Below are 19090 nucleotides of genomic sequence, written 5' to 3' on the forward strand. Positions count from 1 at the left end.
AGGCATAGGAAGATGGAGGGAGGAATTTGATGATGGAATGAAAGAGATTAACAGCAATGTGCATTTGCAAACCTGAATCTTGGGTGAATTTAATGAGACTTGAGTGACTGGGAACATATAGAAAAATTAGATCAATGACGGGGAGCGATCTAGGGAGAAAAGGAGAGTGTCGAGACAGTAAGAGAAGACGGGGAAACAAAGGAAACAAAAATAGGTCATGGGCCTTTTTCACAGAGACGGTTCACTGAGTGTATGACTTTCACAGACACCAGTCTGAAACGGTATGTCCTACCTGTAACACCACTTTTAAAAGCACATATCTGCATTATACAAGTCCATATACAGTAATGTGACAAAGTACTTGCCCCCCTCTGCTGCACATGATTTGAGGCTCACTTGACCCGTCAGACCCTTGATGACTTACTGCTTTTATCCAACCACCCGCTCCATACTGTACCACTGTCATTTACATCTGAATCTAGTTCCGCCCTCAATTCTCATAGAGATCCATTCAAATGCAGAGAGGTTTTATTATTTCTTGTAAGGGTCCATGAAAATAAGAAATAAAGAGTCTGTTGATGAGTGTGTAAAGCCTGTAGCTTCAAACACAAGAGGAATCCAGGCTGGATTTACTTCCAAACGTGCTTCAACAGCGTACAGAGTAAAGGGTTCATAAACTCTTGCACACGTGATATTTAAGTTTTTAATTATTTTTTTTTCCAATAAAGTTTTTAACAATCTGATTTTGCTTTGTTTTTATGATGTTTTGTGTGAAGATTTATGAGTAATAAGATGGATTTTTATCCATTTTTATAATGCAAAAAAGATTGGAAAAAGTGAAAGGGGGGCACATACTTTTCACAGCACTGTAGGTAACTCTTTTCTCCTCCATCTCCCTTGCCTACGTGTGCGCCGTCAAGTTTTCAGAGTCAGTCAAATTACATTTAAACCCCCCGGTCATCTGGTCACTCATTAAGCATCTCATCTTCTCATCTTCAACCGCTTATCTGGGGTCGGGTCGCGGGGGCAGCAGCTTTAGCAGGGGACCCCAAACTTCCCTTTCCTGGGCCACATTAACCAGCTCTAACTGGGGGATCCCGAGGCGTTCCCAGGCCAGTGTGGAGATATAATCTCTCCACCTGGTCCTGGGTCTTCCCCGAGGCCTCCTCATGAAGCAAATAGACTTTATTCAAATGACATGTGTCCAGAAAATCTGATAAAAGAAAACAAAAAACAGGCCACTTTTGACGAAAAAAGGTTTTCAAGCATACAAAAATTCAAAGTACAATACAATTGACCCTCTTGCCTTTTTACTGTACATTGCAATGTATCACATGCAATTTTAATATTTTTGAGCTAAAATAATGGCTATTACACGGTTTGAATATGATTCACAGAAACCACCCTACTAAAATGTCACAGTGTAACAGAAATATTTTTTATACTTTTCCAATATCATTACTACCACTCAGCTTTACCCATACTGTCAGCAAACATTATTGTAAGGAATTGATTTTCATTTTAAATCATTTTTGTGCATTATATTTCACACATCTTGACATTTTACCTTCCCCAAAGTTATTGAAAACATTAAAATAGATAGTGAATATATCTAGAGAATTTTCTGTCTAATTAATTTGGACACAAAAATGGACACATCTTCTACCAACTCATGAGCGCGTCGACTCTAGAATCACTGCAACGTAATGGCTCTAAAGTGCAGGAGTGCAACCAAGAGTCAGGCTCCCCCCATTTACTGAAAGCTGATCATGCTCATGAATCTTTAAAATTGGCAGTCACTTCAGGATGTCGCAGGATGGGAAAGGGAGGGCTTTCTGTTTAATAAGCACAGAATGCTGGGCTCTATCTGTCAGTGAGATACACTGAGAGGGGAAGAGAGCTAGAATCACGAGGGTGAAGAGAGACAAAGAGTAAAAGGGATGACAAAATTGATTAACTGGTATAAATGAGCACCTCTCCACAACAATCTGTGGCTGAGAGCAGATTGAGATGTCAGAATTGTCACAAATCAGTATTTTGATTCTTTATTCATTGTATATGCTTGATAGGAAGAACATATGCGATAACGTTGTTCAATATAATGATATCAAGTATATTGTGAATGATATTAATTGCGACAATATACGGATGAAGTGTACACACTCCTTGACTCAGAGTTGCACAATACCTGTGCTCGAGCCACATCATCTCTTCTGTATCCAAAATATTGCCAGATGGCGGACTCAGTATTTTTTTAAGCAGCAGCTCCTCTCTGGCATTCTTCTTCAGCTGTGCAGAGTAGTATGGCAGCAGTAGTAGAACAAACTTCACTTGCATGTGTGTAGATTCTGACTAATCAAATAATGGCTAACAGTTAGCTAACAATCAGTCTGATTGGCCAGAAAGTTCACAGCTTGGTGATTATCAGACAAAATAGCACCTCCGAGACAGAATGTAATTTAATGTTGTTACATATATTTTCAATGTGCAATATCGCAGTCTTTCGTGGTGTTTATCGCGCACGTTGACATGTCAATGACGATAAAAATATGATATATTGTGCAGGCCTGCTACCCTTAAGCATTTTCTTGTGCCCCGTTAAAACACTGGAAACTCTTTTCTGAACAGAAAACAGTTTCAATTAATGATCCCTACTATAGCTGCTTTAAGCCACAGAATGAATCAAAAAAATAATAATTTTACAGGATTATTGGAGGGTATTCGCTATTTGATGAGGCCGTGCACTTAGTGTTGCGCAGTGTGTCTGTGTTTGGCTGCGATCCTCTGCCACAGGTACATATTTGCATGCTTTTGGTGATGCTGAAAATCTAAGCAAAAATACGGTGTAGCGTGCTATCCGCAAGGTTGTAGCTGTGCTCAATTTATTGCTCATTATGTTTGTTGACGTTTCCGGGTTTTTCGCCCACTCAAACTGTCAAGGAAGGATTTTAAAGTCTTTCCGGTAAAAAAAAATTCTGCTTCTCTTGAGACAGTAGTAGAGTGGAGGTAGTGCGTTAGTCATGAAATTCTGCTGGTTCGTCTCATATGCGATGTGCATTTTTGTGTAGATTAAAAAGTTTCAATTCTTATCTCATATTGAATACTTATTAACTAAAGGATATGGAATTATGGCCAGTGTGGTGTATTACACATTTGCATTTGTAACATTCTACATTTTTCTAATCCATTTGGACTTTGAGAATAGAAAGTCAACACATAGCATCAATGTGCAGGTAAAGTATTAGATCATGTGGGAAGTGAATTGCATGTCGGTAGCCTACTAAAACTTTGTAATGGTGCTTCATGATGGCCACCACATCCAGACGTGGGTAAAAACAAGATGAGGGACAGCCGGGATTAAATCTCCGGCCGCTGACACTCAGGTCCTACAGTAAGGTAGTGAATACATATGCTATAGAAAGGGTGTATTTAAAGTGAAATAGCTGAAATATAGAATAAAGCAGGTTGGACTTTGCTTTTGCATTTTTCAATCGTGATCACTATTGGGATTAATGTCGAACAATTCTGCACATAGCATAGTTATTCTTAGACAATATGCAGAATCTTTTCACTTACGAATTTACACGATTGGTTATTTATTTTTATTTGCCAGCATGCCTCCCTAGTCTTATTATGTGCAACTGTGTTGCCCCTTGCATTTATCGTACTTTTGATCTGCTCCTCTCGAATGAAATACGCGGACTGTGATCCATTTTGAAAGGGTTAGTTAAATGACGCAATACACGGCGAGCAGAAAACCTGGCTTGACAAATGGACTCATACGTGAGCTTGTGATCTATGAACTGTAAAGTAACAACACCTCGCAGAAATAATGGTGGCAGGTCCCAGTTATTACCATATAGACACAAGCATATAAAACAACTGCTGCATGAGGGGAGATACAGATAGTTTTCATAGACATACTTTTTTTAAATCATTTTTTAGATTAGATCTTTGCATCATCTGTACAGCTGTTCATTTTGTGTGTTGACTGGAGTGTCCATTTGACACAATGCACAGTACAGTTTCGTAAAAGGTGTTGGATGTGGCTATGCTTCTCACCTTGGTTTCAGTCCAGAGAGTCCCTCAGGCCATTGCTGCATGAGGGTAATGCTAGGAAACCTTTAAGCATCATCCACGTCTCCCTGCTGAAAGAAATAACAGCACAATTGGGATGTAGTGTGAATCAGCACAACTCTCATCACAAAGGTAGAACAGTGTATAGTAGGGGGGTGCTTTAAGATTGTACTGAGAAATGTGCTGTTTCATTTATGTACTTTAAGAGTTACAAACTTACAAATTGAACAGTAATACATTAAGGCCTGCAACTTGTTTTTATTATTGATTCATCCTCTGATTATTTTCTTCTTAATCGTTTTGCTAAAATTGTTAATTTTGCAAAAATGATTATCAAAACAGTTGCCAATTGTTGATCAACTAATTGATTGTTTCAGCTCTAACAATGTTAGTAAATGTTATGTTCTTTTATTTGTATTGCTTTCATTCACTGTCCTGAAATAACAATGCTTCAAAAGAATATTTTGAAAACAATAACCCCTCACAGTGAAACCACTTCTCACACACAGAGCTAATTTGTTTACTCCTATAGTGAAAACTGCACAAGATCTGCATAGAAAAACTATATAAACAAAGTAATGCTACACTACACAACACTGTACACAAATAACACCTGGAGTTCTCACAGCTGAGCCCCACTGAGTAATGTTTACTGACTGAGTTACAATACACCGTTGAAAATGGCTAATTGTGTTGAAGTAACTTTTTTCTTTACAAAGTGCTGTACTTATGTATTATAAGTAGAAACAGACTGATACATAGGTTGGCTGATATTGGCCCATCACTTACCCATCGGTCGTTTTGTGATATGTGCGGATGTGAAAACCTTTTTAACAGAACATGATGCAGAAAACTATACGTGGGGTGATTTAGGAATAGTGTCATAGAGTCTAGCTATTTATTTAATTTTCAGCAATGGATTGATACTGAACATATAATACTATTTAGCTATTTCTTTTTTATTTATCCTTTATTTTAAAAAAACAGCAGGTCAGCAATTGACTGATACTAATCATGATGTTTATTTAGCTAATATTTCATCTATACTTTATTTCCTCAGGGTTAATTTATTTAATTGGTTTAAATGTAATACAGTGTATATAATGTTAAATATTCTCTAATATTCTTTATTATTCATTTTCTTTAATAAAAATACCTTTGCAGATCAATATCGGTAAACAATCCACTTGGTAAGGTCTATTTTGGAAAATTCACTAGATCAGTAATCGGTGAATTTTTCCCCTCGAAAAAAATCTGTATCAATCTCAAAAATGTAGGTTGGGCCCTAATTATGTGAGTGCAATCAGACTGGTCTAGACCTTCTCTATATGTAAAGTGTCTTGGTATAGATTTTGTTATGTGCACCAAAATGTCGAGCCTTTTTCAACCAACTTACTTTGTGCTTCAAACTCATAACAAATGATCTAACTGTTTGCATTAAGTTAGCATTGAGCTGCAAGTCTTGTCTACAGAGTCTTTTTATCTCCTCTGGGAACACAAAGCCCATTATGACGTGGAACACAGTGTGCCCTTTTAATCACAATTAATTAGACAGGAGAAAAGTTTCAATTTTAAACTATATTCCCATTTGGATAATTAGAGAACGCAACTAGTAAAGGGACTGTTGTAGGCTATTTGGCTATGCTGGAAAAAGCTCCCAATGGAAGACTTCCGTGGAAGAGCTCCACTTGCACTCCATGATGGAGGGAGAGCCAGCCAGTGCCTCTCAGCTTGGGTGATTTCTACCAAATACCTGCCAAGTAAGCCAGCTGAGGAATGCACTCACGTGATGTCATGTGCTGACATAACTGGAGAGTAAACCGATTCCCCCATTGAACCCTGCACAATGCCAATGCTAGAAGCCATGCGGAAAGGTGATACTCAGTAGTCTAAACTGCTGCACACCATACACTCGACAGCTGAAATCTGTGATGAGTCGGGGAAGGTGACTACAAATGAAAAAAATAAAAAGATTTCATGTTTAAACATGCATAGGACTAATCATCATGTAGAGTAAAAATGTATAAAATAGCTGATATGCATGTCATAAATGCTAGACAATTTCATATTTTTATTGAAATCTCATAGCTGTGTATATCTCAACTCCTTCTCCTTTTCTTTTTCCTGTATGGCTCTTAGTTCTCATCCTCTGGAGGAATTTCCTCTGAGCTTTAATGCTGTCACATGCTCAGTCTCAGTCCGGCTCTTGATCTGTGGACTGAGTGACAGAATAAGGCAGAGTGTGAAAACACTCCATTGAGCTAGTTTAACAGTAATCATTTTTAAACTGTCTAAACTGGATCAAAAAGTGATAGATTTTTACAATGAGATGAGTATTTGTTTATAATTGTAATTGCTTAGAAGATCAATTTAATGATCGTGTTTTCCCTCATAGAATCAATCAACAGTGCACAGGATAAAAAAGGAATCACAGCCTAGTTATCATATCATGCAACAAAAAACAAATATTGTATTACGAGCAATAATTGCATCTGTATACCTAGTTACATTTCCACTCGCATATTAGACCAGCAGAGCCATGCAAACACTCCCTTTGATAGGGATGGGGACCTGCTACTGACATTAGTGGTGTTATCCAAGGCCAGTGGCAAGTCACACCAGAAGTAGGGGAGCCAATATGCCTGCATGCAAGTGTGCAAATCATCCTCATGAAAGACTTGAGGAACTCTTCATCCTTGAAGGGCTATTCTACTTGGCACGCTAGTGTTGAATGACACATGCTGTAACCTAAACAAAAACACTCAACCCTGCCAAGACTGTCACTGAGCTTCAGCGGCAACATTAATTGAGTTTCATGTTACCCTGAATACTGGCGAGTCACAATCAATACAGCTAATTGTAAATTAAAGTCAAGCCTGTTTCAAAAAGTAAAAAAACCAAAAACACTCACAGTCTAACCATCTGTTGGTATTTAAGGGGAGGTGAAAGACCATGGAGGTGAAAAGTTCAAGCTCCACATAAACAGAGTGCAGCCAATTAAACCATAACTGGTAATAGGCTGTTTCATTATGCAGCGCACAATCTCACACTATCCTCAATGTTTGTGACAAAATGAATCAAGTGAGTTTTGAAATTAGAAAAGTGAACAGAAAAACACCATAAACTGAGTGAGGACAACAGATTTCACCTCCCAGTTCATGCAGCTTTAAATGTAATTCACTCCCATCAATACGACTGGCATTTCTTTTGACGGAAGCAGATTCTTCATGGGGAGTAGGCAGAAACCAAACATTATGAGTAGTTGAAACCCCTTCTTTTCCCCCAGAGTTGCCAATGAACTCCATCTGAGTAAAAGGCTTTGTCACTCAGGCTGGTATAACAATGCTAATAAGCCAGCTAATCGGGTTCAGATGGCACAAAGGGTATATAGTTCATGTGCTAGAAATTGACCATAATGGCCAGGTCACCGAAGGGCTAAAAACCAATGGAGCTCCTACTGGGTGCCTTTTGAATGGTCCACTAATGGCCTCCAATTCAATAAGAATCAAGGCTGATGTCTATCCTAATGAAAACACCTGGCTTTTTCGCTCTAGTTACACCAAGGTTGGGTCAAGACCCTCATCCTAACCAATAATCTATTGATTTTTTGAAATCTACGAAGGCTGCAAAGGAGCAACTGTGAGGTGTGGTAAAACACAGAATCAGATTATTCTGACAAACAAAGATTAAGAATTCACCATATGTATAAGTCACAAGGTGACAAAAGTATACATACTTTGCCAGAAATGGGGCTTGTGACAGCTTAAAGGTTAAGAAGTATTGTTTTAAAAGCAGGTTTAAACTCATGGACTGGCAATGGCACTTGTTATAAACAATCTAAAACTTACTGTCTCAGTTGTGTTGGGATGCCCCAGAACAAGCAACTTGACACCCATTTAAGCCAGTGGTGATGCAAAATTAGTGGGATGTGGTTGAACTTGGTTTCTCTGGAGAGATGTTTAATGTACATCTGTAAAGCATAACATGACAGCCATGATCAGGAACAGCTTTATAGATATAGAAGAGTTGGTATTTTGTTAACCTTTTCGCAGACCTTCTTTAAGATGTGGGTTCGAGTCCAACCTTTGCTGCATGACACCCCCCTTCACGTCCCATTTCCTGTCTGTCCTATCTAATAAAGGCTTGGAAAACTGCCGAAAAAAAATCTTAAAAAAAAAAACTCTTACTGCCCTCTTAACTTGCCATCTTCATCTGAATATGAGTATGACCTCAATTTCAATTTGACCTATATAGTTTTAAATCCTCCTCATAATCTGAAAGTGAAAAAAATGGCATTTTGTTTCACACGTCAACTAAATAAAACACAGATTTTGTGTGCAAGATTTTTTTGCAGATGGATTTTTACATAGTGTAAAAATATTCATATTCAGGTTTTAGGCTAAGTTGCATCGTGATGCATCGTGCACACTGTAGAAGGAACAAACATTAGTCTACATAAACAATACCACATTCATTGTTCAAGAAAGACACAACACTCTTCAATATATAAAAAAGAATGCACTTCTATCCCTGCTTGTACTCAGAGCATGGTTACTTCAAAGTGTAAACCAAACAGTGCATGCAAACTAGAATTACTGCTAGTGGTTGTACGCCTCCGCCAACAAGTCAACCAGTTGTAGTTTACATCCATGTCTGCACAGACTTACATAATATATGTAGTGCAGGTATTTAATGAAAAAGGTATTAAGTGTTTTTTTCTGGCAAGATGAAAACACAATACTTCTGGCCACAGCTGGTGCTTGCGAAAAGGCATAAAAAGGGCACAAACTCGTCTTTCAGCATTAGAACCCATATATAACTTTAATTCATGAAGCCAATTAAAAAACATTGAAGTATTAGGTAATAATGTTCCAAGTATATCTCATTGAAGTACTGTAGCAAGAGTCTTCGAGTCTAAAGCAAAAAAATGTCAAATTGAATTTTTGTTTTCAACATTAAAGTAAAGAGTGGTATGAAGAAGGTGGCTCCTAAAGATGTGTGCCATTTTGACTGAAAATCATTATTAGTATTATTGGTGACATCAACACAGAGATCCTCATAACTGTAGTACACCTTGGCACTGATGTGGCAGCAGATTTCAATGGGCTGCTCTGAAGCAGATGCAAGCTTGTGCCAGGTGCCCTCACATCTGTTGCTTGAATAGCAACAGCTAGCTCCTTCAGCTGTGACCTCAGGGACAGTAAACACATATGTTTATGCACTATTATGAGACGGATAAGTTGTGCTGCAAAAATGGTGAGTCATAATGACAAGAGAAAGTAAATGTGTGTGTGTAGCTCGAAGAGTCAGGAAAATGCAGTGTTAAGAGAGTGAGAAGGGGTGTGTGCAGAAAGAACAATTTGTGTAGCTGATTGCATAATGCTTTTAAGATGATTTGGAGCTCATCTTGTTACTGGTCTGCACATAAAATTTATATCTATTATGCCTGTGTATGTGTGTGTGTCCGACATCTTTCATTGCCTGTCACAGTTTGTAAGGAATTAGTTCCCATGGAGGCCTGAGGCTATACAGTAGAAGCAGGATAAGGAGGTGCCATGTTAGCAACAGAGGGGAGGGGAAGAGGAGATCAGCTGACACAACTATGTCACTTTATCAGCCATAGACTGAGACAATGTGACAGGCCAATGCTCAGACTCACAGCCGACATACACATACAGCATACAGCGCCTCACAAATTTGCAAAACACAACTAAACAAAAGTGGTTTAATCTGGATTTAAATTAGGTAGAATAAAGTAGATAGGAAAAGAAGAGGTCCATAGTTTTTGTCTGCTCCATTGAACCAACTTGTGAGAAGGGCAATAATCTGTAGAGCATGTTTAGGGGGATGACATTAAACCCTAGCATTACCTGATTAAGAGTGCTGCTACTCTGACAGTGGAACATGTAATTGGACCAGACAGAGCAAAGAGCAAAGTGAAGCAGCCTTCTCTCCCTCTCTTTGTCATTCTCTCCATTTAGTCCGCTGCAGAAACACTCAGTGACAGCCAGGTCAGGCAGACCATACAACTATGGCTATTTACCCTTGACTGAAAAAGTCACTAATAGGAGCCATAACGATGTTTTTCAGTGAAATAACTTATAATAACAACACCCATGTTTTAGGTAGATCCGCTGAGATGTATCCAGTATAATGTTGAAATCCACCTACAGTTGTCATTGACAGCTATGTTGAGACACAGTGGTATCTATCTGGCCGGGTGTCCCGCTTGCCATGTGCGATTTAGCGGTTTTGTTTCTCTGTATGATACAAATCATAAGTTCACCATCGTGTTACAGTGGGACTGAAAGAGTCCAATTAATAACTTTGCAAACTCTGGTCGAATATTATACATTCCATTTTCCAAGTCCATTTTTAATGATAACCATGTATTGGTTGTGAGAAACTATACTGTGTGATAACATCTGAGATGACTTAATTCTTTCATCTCCTGTAACCTATTAAGGGTCAAAGAACTCCAGCCACCCTGCGCTGAGTTGATCAATTAAGATATTATCTGCTTCTGTAGCAGGAGCATCAGTCAAATGTCATGGCTGTGCCTCTCCTGTGTAATCTCCTCTCCAATGAGTGCCTTTGTTTTGCACTCCACTGCCAGATGAATTGGGAGGCGGTTTTGTTTAGACGAGCCACGTCTTCAGGTGCCAAAACCACACATCTCTAGAGTAAAGGCCTGAATAGAAGGAAATTGAAATGCAACCAAACACACACTATGTGTGACAAATCTAAGTATTTTTTTCTAATGGAGTGGCAGATATACAATTAAATTATGCAGAATTTCAGTTATTGCTGATAAGAATCACCACGAATACATAAAAACCCAAATGAGAGAAAAAATGTTATTACAAAAGATCATCCTTCGAAATGCTCTGAAATGTAAGCACCAGGAATTAATTCTCATTGTGTTAGCAAAGACAAAAAATGGCCTTAAGCTCACCATCATTACCCAATTGACTGAAAAGAGCTGCCCTTTTAGTGATGCGGGTGAGCTCATGGCATCTCAATTTCTAAAACATATGTAGTGCCTGGTCATTGCTGGGGGAAGGTGGAAAAAAAGCTTTCTTTATCCTCTATCCCACATTCAAGACCTGTGGAATTCTATGTCATTACTATTACCTCTATTACTATTACCCCTAACAACACATTTATCATATTAGCAATTAGTACACCCTGTGCTACGTAACTGTACAGAGTGTTTTTTGTTCTATTTCTCAGTCGTTTTATGATATCACGCTGGATTTAATGACTATTTGAAAAAACTAGATTACTTGTTAATTGAAAACATAACCTGTCAGACACGGCTGCATGTCCATCAGGTAACGTGCTGTAGAGCCAATTTACATGCACATCATGTTCACCTATTCGTTTCACTCACCATTTATGGTTAATTGTGGGAGTTAACTGGGCGTGATGTGAGGCTCATGAACCTGTGCAGCATTTCATGCTCTCAGTGATTCATAAAAGGAAAACAAGTACTTGGACTGATGAGGTTGTGCTTAATTTAGCCATGATCTTAACCTACGGTGTACCTGAACTGTACAATATGGATGGAAAACACAGGTCAGCTAAGGAGATTCCCTACCCTGCTCAAAACAGTAAAGATAAAGCGAGCAAAACCATATTATAGGTCACTGAAGGAACACTTCTGAGTCAGCAGAGAGAGAGACAGAGAGAGAGAGACAGAGACAGAGACAGAGACAGAGAGAGAGAGAGAGAGAGAGAGAGAGAGAGAGAGAGAGAGAGAGAGAGAGAGAGAGAGAGAGAGAGAGAGAGAGAGAGAGCGATAGAGAGAGAGACAGAGACAGAGGGAGAGAGATCATGCTGGTCAGAGTTTGACCCTCACAATGTGTACAGAAACAAAATGCCTGAAACTGAATCCCCACATTCCTCTGGCTCTATGACAAGTGAGTGAGAAATGCTGCTGCCCTGCACATGTCATTGCATACCATCTTAGCCCAGCCTGGCATGGTGCCGTTTACCTCCATTCCAGAATAACATGGTATACCAGATTTTTTTCAGGGCAGATTCACGCTGCATATTTTTGGACCACCCGCCCAACTCCAGCAGGAAGCTTGCTCAATCCAAGTTTTCTCTCCCTCCCTCGGTGCCAAGGATTCCACCCTGGGCTGTGGGAAAGGTGCCAACCACATGCTAGCACCCAGTGCCACCAACACGTTGTGGCAAAGGGGAAAGAAATTCACCCACTCACACGAGACAGAATTAAAAAGCACCATCCATAACCTATATGTACAACTCTATATGGTAATGAATCAATTTAGATGATATCATCTTGTACCTTTATGGTCCACCTTTGTCATTTTTTCAGTGTTTATGCATTTCAATAAAGCACTTTATAACCTCTATGTTTGAATAACGACTCTTTATATTGTACATTTTAATACCACAATCACTTCAATGATGACTGTGGATAGTGTGAATGAAAATGAGGCACTGAGTACCTAAATAGTAACAGCTATTAGAGCTACCATATTGTACAGCTAAGCAATACCTGCCTCACAACCAGGGAAAACAGCTGCGGGAGCATTGTCACATAGTCATGTGACCTCTGTTGTCTCCTCTGTTCAAGCCAAACTGGCTGAGGGCACCTTCTTAGCAATGAGCAGTAGACACCACAATATTATTTAGCTTGGAAGATCAATATGCACTTTGCTGTAGCTGACCTAGATAAGTGGAGGAGCGTGGACCGTCAAAATCATTGGATTGCTTGTGAGCCTCAAGATCCTTGGAGCCCCGGTGAAGTCTCCATGGGAGTAGAGCAGGAGGAAGCCCATGGTGTGGTGTTACAAATCTCAGTTTTTAAAAACATTACAGATTCAAATAACTACATCATATCATTCTGAAACAAAAACGACGGCCATAGGGAATTAACCCACCAGAAAAAAGAACCACAGACAAGTCAAGGACACTTGAACAGTGCTTTTCTTCCTATAGAGCTTAAATGTTCTTGAATGTTACTTTTGAGAAGTGTACTCTTCAAATGGCCATTCATCACAAATCTGAACACTTAATAGCCAAACACTTAAGGCGCAAGTTATCCAAGAGAAAATTTGAGCTCAATTATTGCTGTCAACATAGCAATCAACTATGATGTCACAGGAATTAAGGATGGGGGTGAGGAATCGTTTCCTCGATTACTTGCAGTTATGAGGGAACTTGACCTCCTGCACCCTTTGGTGGACAACTCCACCAGGTAGAGCGCTCTCAGAGCACTGTGGACAATTTAGTTAATCTAGAGAGACCAATTGAGTAGTTGATGAATAGCTACAATTTTATGATTTTCCCTAGTATCGCCATTGATCTCCTAAAATCGATTAGGAATATTTCAGTTACAATATCAATTTTGCTTGGATATGAAAGAGATTCTCAGAGAACTAATGGTGTAAATTGTAGAGAAACCTTCTGACCTGGTGCATAAGTAAAATATTAATATTTACATTTAAAACAGAAGGTTTTCTTTTATAACTAATTACAAATTGAATTGTGTTGCATTATTGAGCCCTCCTCCTAACAAGCTAGCATGGTACCAATAAATGCCTTTGTACATGACGTACCACCTCAAAATATCAGGCTCTCTCCTAAGTACCACAACTAAGACCAATGTTAAAATACAGCAGCGTGGGCCAACATGATTCAGGAAGGTTTATTCCAAATCAGAAGATTATTTATTGTTGACTGTCTTCAGCCACAGCCACGCTGTAGGAAGGGGTAGCATCAGAACTGATATGTCAGTGTTTTCAAACCAATTATTTCACCTTTGCTTACTATCTTGTCATCACAGTTTAGCTCTTGAGCATGACTACGTAGCGAACTGATATTGAAACAAAAACAGGAAATGCTGAACTTATTTCAAATTACATTTCACAGATCTTAAAAGTTTAAGTATTTTCTTAGTATGATTTAATTTAGTAATTCACATTTTCCTTTGCGTACTGCCAGAGAGAGAGCTTGAGTACCACCAGTAGTACAAGTTCCACAGTTTGAGAACCAGTGCCTTAGGGTGTCTAGTTTCATACAATGACAATATCTTCACTCTAGCGTTAAAACAGATTCTGCTAGAGCCTCTTACAATATCGATCTCTGGATTTATAAACCGATATTGGATCATTCACATGCAAATCAATTTGAATCCCAGCTCTTATGACATGCACTGTACTTGGATCATTTCAGTTCTGCAGTTGAACCAAAAAAGATCCTGTAAAGGCTGCTGTTAACAAGACAGGACTTAACTTGTAGCAAAGATAGATGTGATGGCTGATTTGAGGTCAGCTCAAACACACAATGACAAGATGCCTCGAAGCAGAGAGGGAGTAAATACTTCAGCTCCTCCTCTTCCATGTCAAAGCCCTCTGAGCTCTCCATCAACCATCTCTTCCTCACTTTAGACGTCTCTCCTCATTTCCCCCTCCTCTCTCCCTTTGCTGTAAAAACCTGGCCATTTCCCCACAGCTCATCCCTCACGCCCACCCAGGACCTGTCACACTGCTGTTTCCATGACAACACAAACGCACAGACAGCAGGGTGAGATGCCCAGTGAGACAAGGCAAACAGATACCAGGGGGAGCGGTGATCATGTCAAGAATAGACTGTGGCCCTTATACAACATTTGATGGACAGATAACACAATGTAGTGTGATCCGTTACATCTAAACCCGACAAGCTACCACATGGTTTCTTGTGCGTTTGTGTAACCTGTCTTAACGCTCAGTCAGAGTCTATCTTCCAGTTTGAACAAAAGTTATTTTTTAAATTTAAAAAAAATGTCAAGACAAAAAAAGGTAATAAATCTAGTGCTATTTAACTGGTCTGGTCAGACTAGTCTTCCTTAAAAACAAGGCAACTCTTATAGTTTCTCCGAACATCTTTGAGTGAAATTTACAGATTTGAGCAGTAATACTTAGCAACATCCAGCTGGATGTTGACATTTGACAGCGCTTTTAAAAAGGAACACAGGAGTACACATTAAAGAGCCTGTGTGAGACAGAGGGGTATGTTGTTGTTCAGGAGCTGCACGTACTAAGCAGCAGAGACAGGGATGTCATTTTCCAGCTCGGTTCAAATGAGTCAACTTAATGTTGTAAGCAAAGAGGAGTGTGTGGAAACAAGGGGAACGGAGTAGTAAACTAGTAAAACTTGATATGTTTAAAAAGGAATTTGTCCTAATTCAAACAGAAGTTTTTCTTTGATGGTTAGGTGTGTCAAACATTAATCATCTTTAGCATTACATTGAAGATCTCCACAACATGGCACTTCTTAGTGAGAGTAAAATTGATCATTAGTAGTTTGATCGGAATATTTGACTAAAAGGAGGCCCAGCAATGAGTTTAGGGCGAATGATAATTTTCAAAAAAAGATGCAGAATATTTTATCTATTGATAGAGTATTTAATTACGAATCATTTCAGTTGTAGATTTGTTTAAATACCTAGAGGTGAGTTTTAAAGACGTGTTCATTCCTCCTAAACTGCTTGAATAGGGCTTTGGTTGTTAAGATGTTAAGCTTAATGCCCCAATAACAATGGGGCAGAATTACCTGGGGACTTGTGTGATTTAGGTATTCACCCCAATCTGTGTCATGCTGTGCATTCACAGCGATACAAAAACATTTCCATTTTATTTGCTGAGCAAATCCTTTAGATCATACCCAGATACGACTGACCGTTCTGACTATCTGGGGATAGACAGTTTCCACCTCAAGTATTATTCTCACTACAGCTTGCCCCAAAAAATTAAATTAGGCTACATTAAATAAAATTAAATATTGAGATGCTGGATCACAGACAACTTCAGCAATTATAACACATCACTGGAAGGCCCAAATACAGGGCTCATGACAATTATGCAATTGAATTTATGTTTTTCCCCCTTATATTGAGTTAGGCAGAGGCGAGAGAGATTTTAGTTCATTTTTCAGAGATTAGTCTATCATTTAAGCTTACAACAAACAAAAGTGTGAAGATTGTCTCATAACACATGAAAAGTCTGCATAAATCACAAAGCATATATCTGACATCAAAACAAAAAATTATTATTCATCATAAGGGAGCTGCAGTACAAAGAAATCATTAGTGGACTATCATATTAGGCCAACGGTGACAGACAGCAGCCCAAGAACTGGCAGCGTATGCTACAGAACAAGGGTCAAATAATCACAGTATCACTCAGGTGATGCAACAAAGCAAGCCTATCACTAGGCAAACGTCAGTGATTACAAGATGAGAGGCTTCTCTAAAAGTGTACTGGAAAATACTGCTTTATTTTATTGGAATTATGAACTCACGTTGAACATGGGATAGGCAACAAAAATAAAGAATGATGGCTTTGTGTGAAGGAAATTACAGAGTTGGAGCAAAGACTGAAGAGTAAAACAACCAGTGAGCAAGACATGGATGAAGATTGTTTCTGAACCATGTGAAAGGCTGGCCATTATTGTTGTTGCCATTTGTTGCTAGAGCTGTAGTTTACAATGTGTTCAGGCTGAGCATTACTTTTATGTACCACCCATTACACTCACTGTGCAAAGCCTGTGTGAAAAAAAACTCATACACTGCATACACACTCGCATAAATTCCTGAGCTGTCACCATGCAAACAGTCGTTATATAGCTTCAGTCGAAATGACACAAAACCAATTTTCCCAGTGTACCAGTCACAGGCAAAGTCCCTGTTGTTCTTAACACAAACTACTTTGCTTCGACCTGAACACATACCATAACACAAACGCAACATTACTTACTGTAGGAATGCATGCTTCCATCTGTACAGGACTGCATTTTTTGTAACTGAGAGGTTTGTCACGGGTGACATACTATGTGTCCTCACTTAACATACTATAAAAAAATTTAAATCCAGTTAGTTGTGGTAGAGGAGGTTTTACTTTTTGAGTTCATACTTTTATAAGTCAGTTACTTTAGGCACCATGCTTTGGAGATAATATGCTGCTGAGGCTGACAGGAGGAGTATGTTTGAAGTGGCTAGCAGACAATGCGCTGTTGATGAAAAATCTGAAACAAATACCGCTTGCAGAATGTACTTTACCTATTACTACCAGTGGATCTGAGTGAAATCCATCACATCGTCACAGAAGTCCTGAAGTTGCAGCCAAACCGCAGATGAACAATATGCCATGTTAACTCTCATATCAGTGATGTGACAGGAGTGCTGTGCACCATCAGGTGGGCAGAGTGATGTAACAGAAACAGCTCAACTGGTTCCACAAGATGCGTTCCTGCAGCATTACTGAGAATGGAGTTGACAATGACTACCTGCAATGACACAAGCTGTCTGCCTATATAGTCCTGAATCAGTCAAGCAGGAGGGCCACTTAACAAGGAGTGCACTGCACTCTCAACACAAGCTCAACAAAAGCAAGTCAGACCTCTAAAGCTGCATCCCCCCATACTGCGTGGGGTGCCTTTACATTTTCCTTACTCTATAACTCCACAATGAAGTATACGTGAAAGCCAAGTAATTGTGTTGCCACCTAATTATTGTGACGTTTTTTTTTTTAAAACAATGCCACAACAGGCTGCAAACACTGTTTTCCTCTTTCAAGCTTGAGCGTAGAGAGCGACGGGTTGTGCAGCTGTAAGTCCATGGACAACTTTTCTAAAATACTTTTTGGCAAATGTGTGAAAGCTACTGGTTTAATTATGTGCTAAAATCATAGCTGGGGTGCTAACTAGCCTATAGTAGTAGAGCACCTCGACAATGCATAGCAACAAGAGCCAAACACATGAGTTCAGCAAAGAAATTGAGAATGCACCCTGACAAAAAATGCAAATATTTCGTTACTTTATTCATTACAAGTGGTACCGAGGCCCAGTTAATAATACCACAACAAACATGGTTACCAGCCCCGCTCAAACACATGGTGGTGAGAACAGTCCTGGCTCGCTCATGTATATATATATATATATATATATACACACTCTTGACAACGACGTTGAAATTCAGCCAGACTAGCCTGCAGCTAAAACAGTTAGCATGCTAACTAACGTTTTCTGCTATAACTGGCGAACTTCGTCCGGTGTTGTATGTGTATATGTATGCACGGTCACCCGCTAACTCAGCACAAAAAAACAATGACATACGAAAGTATTTTGCACGCCACATTGGTTTTTACTTTACACCGGATAAAAACAAATAAAAACGGCTGACAAACATTGCAACAACTCGCTTGCAAGCTCGCTGCCTGACCCGTCTCTTAATTGAGTTTGCTGCAGAAAACACCATTGACACAGGCAGCGGGCTTAGCCAAGAAGCTAACGCTTTGCTAATAAAGCTAACGCCGAAGCGAGAGCCCGTGCCAGACAGACACACAACCGAGACTGAAGACAACGAAAACACCACGGTCCCGTCCCAACAAGGAGCACCAACACGTGTGGCTACTTACGGTTTTAATACTTTCTTCTGTGTCCTCGCTGTTAAATTCCGTTTATCAGACGCCGCTCTGACCTTCGCGGTAGTGAAACAACATTTCTGCTGGCTGACTGTGCCGCCATGTTACTCCTGCTGTGCAAAAACCAATGCTGAGTGTTTATCTGGCTGGTAGCTGCTATATCCTCCCCCACACCAAACCAAACCACATCACGGGGCTCCAGCAGTATCAACTCAGCACCGCCGGGGATCGTGAAGAAAACCCTTACGGCGATTTACCTGTTAGGATGGCACCATGCCTGATGTTTGATCGAACAGCGTTTATCTGCTGACATTTAATCCGACAGCCATCTGACAGTTACTTACAAACACCGCACCATGACTGCCAGAGTCAGAACTCTTTAGTGTCATTGTTTCTTAGGACACAGTTGAGCAGCTTTCAAGAATTAAATTAAATAGTTAAATAAAAAAAATAGTAAGAAATGAAATATGAGAATCAAGATGGATAGATAAACACAACTGATCAGTTTGTTTAAATGGCTTTAAGTCTTTTTAAAATGTATTTTCATTGGTATATATGTTTGCTTTCTCATTTTACGG

General features: G+C 39.4%; 1 protein-coding gene across 4 annotated transcripts in view; it reads right to left on the bottom strand.

The window, feature by feature from the left end:
• ncoa2 (nuclear receptor coactivator 2) overlaps positions 1 to 18835 on the bottom strand; it is a 60712-nt gene extending 41877 nt beyond the window's left edge. For 3 of the 4 annotated variants that reach the window (XM_083936288.1, XM_083936289.1, XM_083936286.1), the window contains exons 1-2: positions 18507 to 18626; positions 4063 to 4148 (exon numbers count right to left, since the gene is read on the bottom strand). The gene's annotated coding sequence lies outside the window, so the exon portion shown is untranslated. Of the gene's footprint in view, positions 1 to 4062; positions 4149 to 18506; positions 18627 to 18769 lie in introns of those variants that run through there. The other variant, XM_083936287.1, reaches the window with a different exon arrangement.
• Positions 18836 to 19090: the final 255 nt, after the last annotated feature.

This window comes from Echiichthys vipera, assembly GCF_963691815.1.
Source record: "Echiichthys vipera genome assembly, chromosome: 21".
NCBI classification, from domain to species: Eukaryota; Metazoa; Chordata; class Actinopteri; order Perciformes; family Trachinidae; genus Echiichthys; species Echiichthys vipera.